This window comes from Lagopus muta, chromosome 7, assembly GCF_023343835.1.
Source record: "Lagopus muta isolate bLagMut1 chromosome 7, bLagMut1 primary, whole genome shotgun sequence".
NCBI classification, from domain to species: domain Eukaryota; kingdom Metazoa; phylum Chordata; class Aves; order Galliformes; family Phasianidae; genus Lagopus; species Lagopus muta.
Window position 1 is genome coordinate 2,450,625 of NC_064439.1, and position 12,888 is coordinate 2,463,512.

A 12,888-nucleotide genomic window follows, 5' to 3' on the forward strand; every position below is an offset into this window, starting at 1 on the left:
GACTGAATAGAAGGATGAAGATTTTTTACAGTAAGGTGAAGCACTGGAACAGGTCGTGCACAGAGGTGGTGGGTGACCCATTGCTGGGGACACCCAAGGTCGGGGGACGGGGCTCTGAGCACCTGGTGGAGCTGTGGGTTTCCCAGTTCAGTGCAGGGGAGCTGGACCAGATGGCCTTTAAGGATCTCTTCCAACTCAAACGATTCTGTGATTCTATGACTATTTATTCAGGGATGGGACATCACCCCTTGTGAATGCCTTTGGCTTCTTTCAGACTCAGTAGCTCCCCTTCAAAGCAGCGCAAACCTTCCTTTGCTCTGTGTGCCTATTCAGTCATGAGCAGAATGGGGCATTGCCTGACTTGCAGGATTCACGCCGGGCCTCGGCCAAGACTCAGCAGGTAGGGGTGGCAAGAGGAGGCACTGGGGTGCTGATTGCCCACTGTGGGACATGGCACATCCATCTCTGGAGCATCTGTGCAGCCAGGGCAGGGCTGGGGCTTGGGTAGTGGACCCAGCCTGGTGGTCTCTGTGCCACCCATCAGCATCCCCAGTCAGCTGCAAGCTCTCAGGGAGCGTAGTGACAGGACAGGAGATAATGGCTTTAAACTAAAGATGGTAAGTTTAGGTTAGACAGCAGGAAAAAATCCTTCACAATGAGGGTGGTGAGGCACTGGCAGTGCTGCCCAGAGGAGCTGTGGATGTCCCTCTGGAGGCACTCAAGGCAAGGTGGGATGGGGTTTTGGTAACCTGGCCTGGTGAGAGGTGTTCTTGCTCATGGCAAGGGCTGGAACTGGACGGGCTTTAAGGTCCTTTCCAACCCAAATTCTGATTCTGTGATTCCATGACACAATTCCCACAGGTCAGTTACCTCCCAATAGCAGTTTGCTGGGGCACTGAGGACTTGACAAAGGCAACGATGGATTTTGGAGGAAATATTCAAGTTCTGACCTAACGTTTGTTAGCGAAGCACACACTGATTCCTCCAGGAAGCACATTTCAGACTGGAGCATCTGGCAACATCGGCTGAAACCCTTCACAATCCCCCCGCATCAGGGAGAGAATTCACAAACTAACAGAACAACCAGAAGGCCACTGCTTGGAGAACACGATCTGCGAATACCAACTACGAGCCACAGCCTGTGCTCAGCCTGCTGTGCACATCTGGACGGCAGCAACATGTGCAGGAAACAGCCCCCAGCTGCTCCTGCACTGCTGGGACCCTGCTGTGCCTCTGGGCATGACTGCACCTCAGTGACCGCGCTGTGCTCCCCCGTACCCAGACACACAATAGCAGCTGAAGGAGACAAGGGAAGAATCCTGCTCTGATCAGCCCAATGGAGCGTGGGGCTCCAGCACGGAATGGATGGGGTGAGGGGGGTTTGTGGGGCTCAGTTACGTGCAGAGAGATCCCAGGGGGGACCCAGCGTCCCCGCAGCTTGGAACCCATTCATTCCAGCTGCACACATCAGGCTGACTGGCACCGGGCACACGTTTCACTTCCAGACAGCCACAAATAGAAGTTGGGATCTCTCAATGCGACAGCGGCGATTCGAGTGCCTTCGGCTCAGCCTTAAAACAGTGGAAATCCCACGGAGCCAGCAATTAGCTCTTGATTCCACTTTCTCACCACCAAAATCCCCTCTGTGCAATTGCAGATGCAGCTGTTGGAACTGGGAAAAAAACTTTAAAACTTGGGTGTAAAAGAAGCAGAACGAGAAGAAAACAAGAAAAATAGGAAAAAAGCATATAGATGTAGCTAGCTTGACGTCCTTCCTTTCTGCTCGCTTCCCACCCAGTTGTTTAAACCAAAGGCAAAACAATGGAAAATGTACTCACGGAGACATGGTGCTGCTTGCCCTCCTCCACCAGCATTCCTGCGCCTTGCCCTAGATAAAGTCCCGCCGTGCTCACGCCATGCTCCGCTGGGACGCCGAGCCCTGGGGCAGGATTTAAGGCTCTGCAGACCCCGCCTCTGGGGCAGCCCAGCTCCCACCCCAGCCCCTCTCCTCGCCGGGTGTCCCCAAGCTTCGGGAGAAGGTGCTATATATACCGGGCAGGAAGGAGGCATCGGTTTTTAAATCCAAACAAACCGCCGGCTCTGGTTTTAGGAACGGTGCCTGGAATTTTGCTGCCGAGCTCTTGAGCGGACTGGAAGTAAATTAATAGCATCGGCTAGCGGTGCTGGTAACAGATTTGTAAGACAGAGAGCATGACTAATAGGGAACATGTGGAAAACGCATTTTGGCAAAAGCTCCTTGGGTAGAGAGCAGGGGGAAAAAAAAGGAAAAGAGGCAAGGCTCTGTAGTGAGAAGTGATCTGAAGGTCCTGCCTCGCTGCTTCCCCTGTTCATGGATAGGGACAGCTGGAAAAGGGTTTTTGGGTACATTTTAGGGCTTTCTGGTCTCTTTGTGGAAGGAAAAAGAATTAGTAAGTGTGGGAATGTGCGTGAAGCCTGAGGCAAGTGGAGAAGAGCCCCTGTCTCCTGGGGGCATCTCTCAGCCCTGCTCCATCCACAGGGACCCTTATTGTCACCAGTGGGGTCAGGGCTCCAGGTAGCTGCGGGGTCAAAGTGGGGAGCTGAGGCAGAAAACCTCCCCGGGAGAGGGAAACAGCAGAAAGGATCAGACCCAGCCTTTGAGGGGTAAAAGCATGGGAGGAGCACATTTTGATCAAAGGGGACATACGATTTACCAGCAATCTTCGTCCCAAGAGGGTTCTGACTAAGCTGGGTATTCCAAAGAGCCCAGTGGGATGTGGGGTGGCAATTCCTGCTCACTGGAGCATCTCAGGCAAGCAGCAGCAGCAGCACAGAATCATAAAGACCTAAAAGATCATTGAGTCCAACCAGCAGCCCATCACACTATGCCCACTAAGCATCTTCTGCACCTCTCCACGTTGGCGGAGCACTTCAGCCAAACCACTGTGTCCACAGATCTAGGTGTATTGTGGTAACTTTAAATTACAAACTAATTACCCTTGTGCAATGATGAGCTAATTCATCGTTCAGAAGCAGCTATGTCTGATAGGTAGGTGGAAAGAGCCTCGTATTCAGGGAAGTCGGAAGTAGAGGTGAAGATGCCCTTGAGGGGTGGCTGTCACACTCAGAACAGGTCTGGGGAGGGATCTGGGGGGAAATAAGCTTCTAAAGAGATTCAATAGTCACGGCCTGGGTTGTAAAGGACCTCAAAGATCATCTAGTTTCAACCCTCCTGCCATAGGAAGGATCACCAGCCACCAGACCAGGCTGCCCAGAGCCACAATCCAGCCTGGCTTTGAATGCCTCCGGGGATGCGGGGATGGGGCATCCACAACCGTCCTGGGCAAAACGATCCTGCCTGCATGCTTCAGAGCTCAGCACACCCACAAAGCTTGCACTGCCAAAGGAGCTGGGGGATATGGAGCTGTTTCCAGAGACCGCCAGATCTGTTGGGTCTCCTCCCAAAATTCCTGGACATCTCCCATCGAGACCAGACCAAGAAGGATAAAATACTCACCCCTGCACGATCCTTCACATCCGGGGCAGCACAGGGTGTCACCTGGCTGTCACCTCCATTCTGCCATCCCACTCCCAACACATTTCACACCTGCCTTTACAGGACCGTGAGACCCACCAGACCTGAGGGATGGCCGCCAGCATCTCCTTCCCACCACAGGCTGGGGTGAGACCTCCAGCAGCTCCAGCTGGTGCAGGATGGAGCTGTGGAGCAGGATTATTAGTTACTTAAAAATAACTTCCAGACTCCGCAGGAGTGCAGGCAGTGGCTTTGAGATAAAAGGCAGCTCAGCGCAGTTCCAGTCCCACGGGTCACACAGGCTCTTCAGACTCTTTGCAAGGTTATTTATACACACAGTAATCTCTTCTGGTGGATGTCTTCTTGGAGCATCCATGCTGCAAACAAGCTGGCCATCATCTTCTCTTGCTCCAGGCACTGGGGACTGCGTGGTTCCCATCACACCAACCCAACCCATCGCCTGGGGAAGGCTGAGCGTTTCCTCCTGCCTGCTTTCATTGGTTTTTTACCATTTGAGCAGGTTATGCAAGGGCCAAAACCTTGGCTGCGTGTATCCAGGGTAATAACAGAACAGCAGGGGTATGCACACTCATACACAGCCTGTGTTTTCTTCCTTCCAAGGCAGACACTGGAGAACAAACAGAGATTTTGTAGCCATAAATAAATGTTATGGCCTAAAAGAGCAATAGGAACCTTTTCACTCCCTGTGCAGCATCCAGTGCCCTGGGCTTCAGTCAGTGCTTGGCATTGAGAACAGGAAACAAAGGGGGATGGATGTGACAAAAGCCTGGACACTTCTGGCTGCTGGGGGTCACCTCACCCAGCTGACACCACTGGTATTCCTGACGTGTTTCTCTTGGCTTCCCACTGAAATGAATAACTGCAGTCGTTAATTACGGTTCTATCTGGTGTTACATCTTCCTGCTAAGTGATGAGTAGCAAACATACGTATCCAGTCTGGCCCCAGACCGACACAGCTCTGCAATGCATGACACTGAGTTCACTTTCTTCTCTAATTTTCACCTTCTGGGTTTTCATTTGATTTGTTTCAAAACTACACGAAGTGAAGAAATGCATTCAAATAACGAGCTTGCTTATTAAAAAAGAAGACCCATGAAGCAGCATCACATGAGTTTGGAGACTTATTTTACAGAACCTAGAGAGAAAAAGGGATCTGCAGCCCACGGCTCACAGCGAGCGACGGTGAGAGCCACAGAGAGACAGGCTCAGCTCTTGGCTTTGTGAGCAGAAGTGACGCTTCGAAACATAAGAGCTAAATGGGGAAAAGAAAAAAAAGAGAAAGAAAAGAAAGAAAAAAGGGAAAAAGAGACAGGTTTTGATTTCATTAGTGCTTCTGGTTTGTTGCGCTGCTCTTTGCAGCCCCACGCCTCCAGCAGAGCTGTTCCAGAAACAGCGCTCAGCAGAGATCTTTGTCAGATGTAAACATGTGCTTCAGGGAAGGGCAGCCTCCGTGTCAGCGCTTCCTCCTGCGCTGCGCTTCCCTTCCTCCTGCCGTTATCTGCATTGTCTTCTGCTGGTCCTGGGCGGGCACCGCTGGGTGTGGAGAAGGAGGAGGAAGATGAAGAGGAGGAAGACGAGGAGGACTGCTCCATGCCTGCCACTTGACTTACATCCAGCCCACGTTGTGGGTTCTCACCTGTCCCCTTCCTAGGGCTGCGAAATTGGTGTTTCCTCAAACACCACCTCTAGAAGATCACAGTCTTGTCCTCAGTCACAGGAATCAGAGAATTTGTACTCTTGTTTAGTAGCACTAGTGTTTAATAACTGACTTTGCCATTTGCGCCCTATTTCGCATACAAAGTGGGCTTTATGGGCTCATTTTTGCTGTAGAATCACAGAATGGTTTGGGTTGGAAGGGACCAATTCCAATCTCTGACACAGGCAGGGACATTTCACTCTAGACCGGGATGCTTCGGGTGTTGTCCAAGATGTCGGACTAATCAGGGCTCACATCGTAAGGATGCAGCCAAAACCTCAACAGTCTCACAGTAAAAACGTACAGGCAGGGTGAATCACACCCATGTTCAGATCTGCTCCATCACAGAACTCTGTGTGGGCTTCTCAGAAGAGTGGTGGTGACGACCCTGGTGCGGATACAACACATCACCCCATCAGCATCGGGTTCATTCGTCTGTGCTCTCTGCTCTGCATCCATTTGGTGGCCCAGGTGGTGACGGGATGATGGCAGGACCCGGTGATCTTAGGGGTCTCTTCCAACCCCAGTGATTCTGTGAGCAGGGACGGTTGGGCGTTGTGATCTCCAAGATCTTTTCCAACCTTAGTGATTCTATGAGCGGGCATGGAGGGCTGATGGTTGGACCTTAACAACACTACGATTCTTCAATCTCTTCAAAGTTTTAAGCTGGATGACAACACGGCGGTGGGTCTCTGCCCCTTGCAAGGACCAAACTGAGAAAAAGAGCCCATAAGGATTTTTGGCTGTGTGACGAGGATGCCTGAAAACAAGGCGAAGGCCGATTTCTTTAACACGCTCTGCAAAAATCAATTCAAGCTCCCAGTCACCACTGAATGTGGAGCACAGTTTGGCATTGAAGATAAGTCAGAAAACAGAATTTCTATTAAATTTGCTTTGGTTGGTGATCAGAGGAAAAAGCCAGATGTTAGCAGGATGAAGAATGTTCCTGCTGAAAAACAGTGCAATGTTTCCCTGGGATTTCACTGAATCATAACTGCGGAAAGGTAAAAGCACTTCTCTTTGAAAATGACAAGAAAAATCCAATAAAGGGAAATAACAATAAGATTTAAATCACAAAGCACAAAAGCCCAGAGGAAGCATCTAAGCTCGGGCTGGAGCACAGAAGATATTTATTCCAGCCCTTCCCGACTGAAATTTTCGCTGCACTGGACGCATTCCTGAGATAAATTTCGATGTTGACAAAATCCCTTTTTTTTTTTATGATGGAACCTTTTTTTTCCTGACATTTTCAAGGCTGACATGCAAAGAGGTGGCAAGAAAAGAACCGTGATGGGGACACTGCCCTTCATAGCATTCTTCTCTCCGTCTGTTCTCGCTCCAAAGCAAGCAGACCCAAGGCAGAGATCTGCTTCAACAGCCAGAGGTCTCTGCAAAGGCCAAAGCGAGCAATTATTCCCTTTATTTGCTTCCCTTTCCTGAAGCAGCCGGAGAAGCAAAGAGGAAAAAAAACCTCCACATTTCCAACCCCACCCCATGTGCTGGGGCCAAACCTGGCGCTCGTGCTGGACCACGTCTCTCCCACCAACCCAGAGCATCTCCTGAACCCTCATAACAGGAAGCAATAAAGCTCCCAGCCGGCATTCCCAGCACTGCTGGCTGCCAGTGCAGCCCTACGAATCCAGCCAGGCTTGACTTGCTGGAGACCTTCCTGAACTTGCAAAAGAAAAAAAATCCCCCAAAAATCAAAAGAAACCGGAGGAAGCGGATCCCCAGGCAATGAGTGGCCATGCAACAGTTCACCTCCACCCCTCATCGCCCTTAGCTCCTCCTTTAGCGCTTCACTGAGCAGAGATGCACGGAGAGGAGAAAGGCCAGGGCGCATGGGAAAGATGAGGGAACTCTGCAAAAATTCAAGCGGCATCAAAAACGGCCCCATTTTGGGCTGTTCCAGGGAGCTGTTTTTCTCCTAGCACCTGTCCACAGGCTGCTGTTAGAGGGGAGCCTGGAAGAGCCCCAGGAAAAAGGAGGAGGAACAAGAGGAGCAAAGAGCAGAGGTTCGTGCAGCGTCCTGCAGGATGAACCCAACCAGGCTGGGAACTGCAACTCAGCATTTATGGACATCTTGGAGGTTGGAGATAAAGACAAAGTCCCAAAGCAAGGGCAGAACGCTCACCTCATCCTGCAGACACTGAAAATACTTTATTTCATTTGTGCGTGGTGGATCGCTGACTCTGAGAGTCTGACTATTATTTAGCAGCCCCAGTCAGAAAAGTGATGGTGTCACCTTCACAGCACATACCTCTCCTGTCAGACACACGGTGGGGACAAGTGTCACTGTGACCAAAGTCCCGTACTACATGTAGCAGCTCTCAGGACAGTTCTCCCACCAGGATTTAACTTGGTCCATGTGGATTAGTGCAGCCCTATGTCCCTGCCAGAAAGTGGCAGCAATGAGAACCGGATACAAAGATATAAAGGCTTCTTCACCACTCCAAAAATAACTGCAGTTTGCCAAGTGCAAGTATTTACAACACAGAATAGACATGAATTCTGCATGAGGATGTCCCCCACCACTCCGTGTGGGAATGCGACCCATCTGGATGCGACCTGATGACCAGTACTAATAAGATTTAAACACAGCTGAAAGGGAACAGAGCGTGAGTCTAAAACATGATAAATGTGGAAATAAACAGGTTGGATGTGCTGTTCTTAGATAACAGAGGAAACTGAAAGCAAAGTGAAAAGGAAACGGTACTACTACGAGATTTCCCACCCTTCTAGCTGGGTAACGGCACGACTGCTGCAGGTTTCTACTCACCCAACTAAGATTTACTGTTGCACCAGTATCACCAGTAAATATGTCAATGGACACTTAGGTAATTATACACAGAGATATTTAAGCAGTCATATCTACGTGCAGAAAAGAGAAATGAGAGACAGAGATGCCCGGAGGAGCGGTACAGTACCTTCCCCAGCAGAGCCGGGGCTGGGAGCATCGGCGGAGGATGGCTGCTCAGATCCAAAGGGGAGCAAGGAGTGGGAATGGCTGGGAGCCTTCCTGGCCTTATTTATATAGGTGGGCCACCACCCTGTGTGAGGCTTTCTGCACTGAGCCCCACAGCTGGATCCCCAGTGCCAAGAAGGCGGGACGTGTGTGTTTTCATCCCCAAAGCTCGCAGGATGGGTGGGATGGTGTTGGACGGGTGTCTCTGCCTGGAGATATATGGTGAGGTGGAGAGGTGCCTTCAGGCTGGTGTCCAGGTGGGAATGGAGCCAGTCCCATCTGGCATCAGGCCATGCTGATGCCTGAAGCTTTGACATTAAGAACTTCAGAGCGTGAGGTCCGAGCCCTTGGGCACCCAATGAGGGGCTGATGGCACCTCAGCCACTGCAATGTGCATGAGCACACAGCTGCCTGTGTTATGTGCTGGGCATCCAGGGATCCAAAACACTGCCAGGACCACCAGTACCATCAGATCTTACAGGAGCACCAGGCTTCACCTACACCACCACCAAGCCCTACACCACCTCCACCAAACTGCGTATCAACTCCACCAAACCCTACACAAGCACTAGTAAACCCTACACAAGCATCACAAAACCCTACACCACCATCACCAAGCCCTACACAAGCACCACAGAACCCTACAAGAGCGTCACAAAAACCCTCCACCACCTCCACCAATGCCTACATCCCATTCTGTACACCCTCCACCTTATACCCAAACCCTGCAGCAAGAGGAAAGACCCATGATGTCTCGGTTGGCACCATAGGCTGAGGGTTTGCTCCATGCACAGGACTAAGGCAGACCCCATGCATTTGCCCCTACCAAAGGATGGACCAAGCTGATTCCTGCTGCTGGGACCTCTTCACCCCACGTGGAGCCAGGTGGAAAGGAGCTGGGAGAGCTGAGCTGCAGCCAGATGCTCTCAGAGGATCCTCGTGGGATGGAACCTTCGTCACTGCAGCATCGCCCTTCTGGAGCCTCAGTAGGAGAGCATAAATCTCAGCACAGTCCCTAATGAGCAGAGGGGGCTGTGAGGGTCATGGGTCCTGAGGTGCAGGCAGCCCCAGGGAAGCTGGCTGTGAGCTGTCCTGCAATGTGAGTGCACACTTTGCTTTGCAGCAGGTTGCTCGAGGGAATGAGCAGCAATGAAACACTGGAGAGGAGAAAGGGCAATATTGAATCCAGCTGTGAAAACAAAGATTAAAACCCTCTGAGCCTACAACCTCCCTTGGCCAACGAGTGGGAAAAACGTGCCAGTGTTAATTTCTGTCTCCTCATCCATCCAGCAGATGTTTTTTCATGAATGAACATGTCGAGGCGGAAGGGGAAGAGGGGGAGATTTGGGAGGAGGAGAACAGCCCTTCCTCACCTTTGACACAGGGAAGCCTCTGCACAGAGGCTGCAGGGCTGAGCCAGCAATGCTTGGGGCTGACCCGCAAGCTGAGCAAGTGGAAAGCAAGATGAAGCTTTTTTTATCTCTTTGCTGATAGAACAGAATACTCCCAAAGGTAGAAATGTTTCCAAGAGATCATCAGGTGCACGGGTGCGAGTTTTGCTGGAGCACTGAGCAGCAACGAGCAGCCAGCATCACTGGGGCTGCACAGGGGTCACACGTCCCTGTACCAGGCACCAGGCACTTGTCTGGCTCCCAAGCAGAGACGTGTGATGCAAGCTTTCCCCTCTGCCAGGTTGAGATGGGACACAGAGGATGCTACAGGCACAGTTTAACCTTCAGTAATGCTAGAAGCCCACCCTGACATTCATCAACTCCTCTCCCAGTTTTCTGCTTGCATTTCATAGAATCACAGAATGGCCTGGGTTGCAAAGGAGCACAGTGCTCATCCAGTTCCAACCCCCTGCTGTGTGCAGGTCACCAACCAGCAGCCCAGGCTGCCCAGAGCCACATCCAGCCTGGCCTTGAATGCCTGCAGGGATGGGGCATCCACAGCCTCCTTGGGCAACCTGTGCCAGTGAACACTGATATGTTTAAAGAGCTGAACAGCACGTAAAATGCAAAGGAAAGAGGGAGCAAAAGAAAAATCCCTCATCCTCCTTCACCATCTGCTACACAGGTCTTAGAAACACCAAATCAAGGTATCAGTTACCCTACAGGCAGACACTGAGATGCAGGTTTACTGCAGGTTGGTCTCCTGCGCTGGTCACTAGCTGGGCACCTGACAAACTGCATTTCGGTACTCCTGAACGCCTCTGGAGACTTTCTGGATCAAATAGCTGCAAGCAGTGACCTGGCCATGAGCAGAAACTGAGGAAAGAAGATGCACTTGTAGGAGAACCTTCTTGAAAATTCACTCTTTCCACATCTGGCCCCTCCCCTCCCTTCCTCTTGACGGCTGGACTCGATGATCTTAGCGGTCTTTTCCAACCTTAATGACTCCATGATTCTCTGCAAGGCATCCTCCCTTTAGCCTCCAGACAGGAATAATAAAGAAACCACAACACCGTCTGTGTTTCCAAGGAAGCCTGAGGAGTGACTACAGAAGTCCCTGCCCCTTCAGACACACAAACCAAAACCACAAACCTGAGCAGGACAGTGTGCACAAGGATGGACAAGGCAGAGAACTTCAGGCCACGGGTGCTGCTGCAGGGGGCTGGAGGAGCAGCATCCAGCTCACTGAGCTGTGATGTACCCAGAGACTTGCACTGAATGCAGACCTTCACCCACCACAGCCTTTATTCCTGGATGGGCTTTGGGTCCCTATTGCTTTTGAAGCCTGGGAGCCTTCACCTCAGCCTTCTAGAGCCAACATCAGTGCTGCACGGCCGCCTCTGCACCATCTCCTGGGTGACCATTCTGCCGTTCTTCCACTGCAGTTCTGTCTCATGTGGGTCCTGACACAAAGCAGCTACACCACTGCCTCCCTCTTGGATGGGTCTCTCCTGCCTACACCCTTCCCAAAATGTCATCACTTCACCCCAGACCATAATCCCCTTTACCTCTGCCCCTTCTGATTTAATTTAGCTCCAGCAACAAACAAAATCCAGCAGATCCTCTCCATGCACTTCTCAGCATCCTCAGGACTGCAGCCCTCGCTCTGCTGCTTTCCATTCGAGCGTCTTCATTCCATCCCCCTTTCAAAAAACTGGCTGACCAAGTGTTTTATTTCTTTGGCTGGAGCCCTTCTTTTCTGCTCTGGATTTAATTGTCCAGTTGTAACAGCCAAGAATTTCTAAAACCTGACGGAAAATTAAAGAACCAGTGCAGGAGTAAAACCACTCCAGCCTTGGAGAAGGGCGCTTTCATTTCCTGCCAGCCATCCTCTGTCAGGCACTGGGAGCAAATTGCTTTGTGCCTTTCCAACCACTAAATCCCTCCCTTGGACCCATAATGGGGGCACAGCTCAGCTACACCTAGTTCCAGCTATTGAAATGACGACGATGGCCTTCATCCCACAGGAACCGACCCCTCTGCTGCAGCAGGGGCTGGTGGAAGTGTTGATGACATGTGGACATCAGTGACCGCGACAACTTTCCAGCGCTGTGTGCTGGAGCCAACGCAGAGGCAGAGGTGGAGGGGTGTGAGCTCAGGGATGGGACGTTGCCACAATGCTCAGCCCCACAGAGAAGTCAAGGGTTGTGTGGAGGGGGAATTAGGCTTTGCTTTGGGGTAGTCCTATCAGTCCATCAGGGGGTGTATGGTGGTTAGCCAGAACACTCTGCATGTCAGCATACCCAATGCAGTCACGACACAGTAATCCTGCAGCTGTGATACCATCGCTGGGCTTCACAGAATCGAGAAATGGGGGTCCTAGGACCAAGGGTCATCAAGGTGCAATGCAAATGGCCCCCCTTGCAGCTCGTATAGAATCATGGAATGGCCTGAGTTGCAAAGGAGCACAAAGCTCATCCAGCTCCAACCCCCTGCTGTGTGCAGGTCACCAACCAGCAGCCCAGGCTGCCCAGAGCCACATCCAGCCTGGCCTTGAATGCCTGCAGGGATGGGGCATCCACAGCCTCCTTGGGCAACCTGTGCCAGTGCCTCACCACCCTGTGGGGTAAAAACTTCCTCCTCATATCCAACCTGAACCTCCCCTGGCTCAGTTTAAAACCATTCCCCCTTGTCCTGTCAGACACATCCCCAGCCCATCACTGGCTCCATCCATCCCAGCCAGCTCCAAGACAAGGTCTGCTCTCCCCACCTGCTCCAGTCCCTCCCCAGATTTCTGATAAGTCCTTGCTTATGGCTTTTTGGGAGCTTTTGCCTATAATTTAGTGAACTACCAATTCCAATACTTTTCATTCCTATCCCTGCAAATTCCATGAAAGAAGAACAGGAGGACCTTGGACTGTGCAATAGGCAGAGCAGGGTCAGATGTACGTCCCTGGGCAGGTCTGTTTTTAAGAAGCAATTACTGGCAAGGGAAGAGGCAAACCCTGCATTCCTCAGTGAAGGAATCTGGATGATGTCACCTCCCATCCAGGCACAGGAGCATTCCTGAATCAGGCAGCCCCTGTCCAGGCTACAAATATTTGTGTTGGCCCCTCTGTTGGAAGCTTCCCTTTACAAGGAATATCAGCAGGATGAGCCCTCCTGCTGTACGGCTCGTTTCTGCCTCCACACATTAACAAGGGCCACAGGTTAATAGAGGTTTCACACATACCAAAGTTTTACTGCTCCAGTGAGCCAGTCTCCACCACATTCACTCAGCTCTCTAGTGTCAGAGGCACAG

The 12,888-nt window shown here is 51.4% G+C and overlaps 1 protein-coding gene across 4 annotated transcripts in view; it reads right to left on the bottom strand.

Moving 5' to 3' along the window:
• The window catches only part of GJC2 (gap junction protein gamma 2), a 31,888-nt gene that overhangs the window by 6,530 nt on the left and 12,470 nt on the right, over positions 1-12,888 (bottom strand). The window contains exon 2 of one of the 4 annotated variants that reach the window (XM_048951637.1): positions 1,839-10,162. The exons of the other annotated variants lie outside the window; for them this stretch is intronic. The gene's annotated coding sequence lies outside the window, so the exon portion shown is untranslated. The remainder of the gene's footprint in view (positions 1-1,838; positions 10,163-12,888) is intronic. 4 annotated transcript variants of the gene reach the window in all.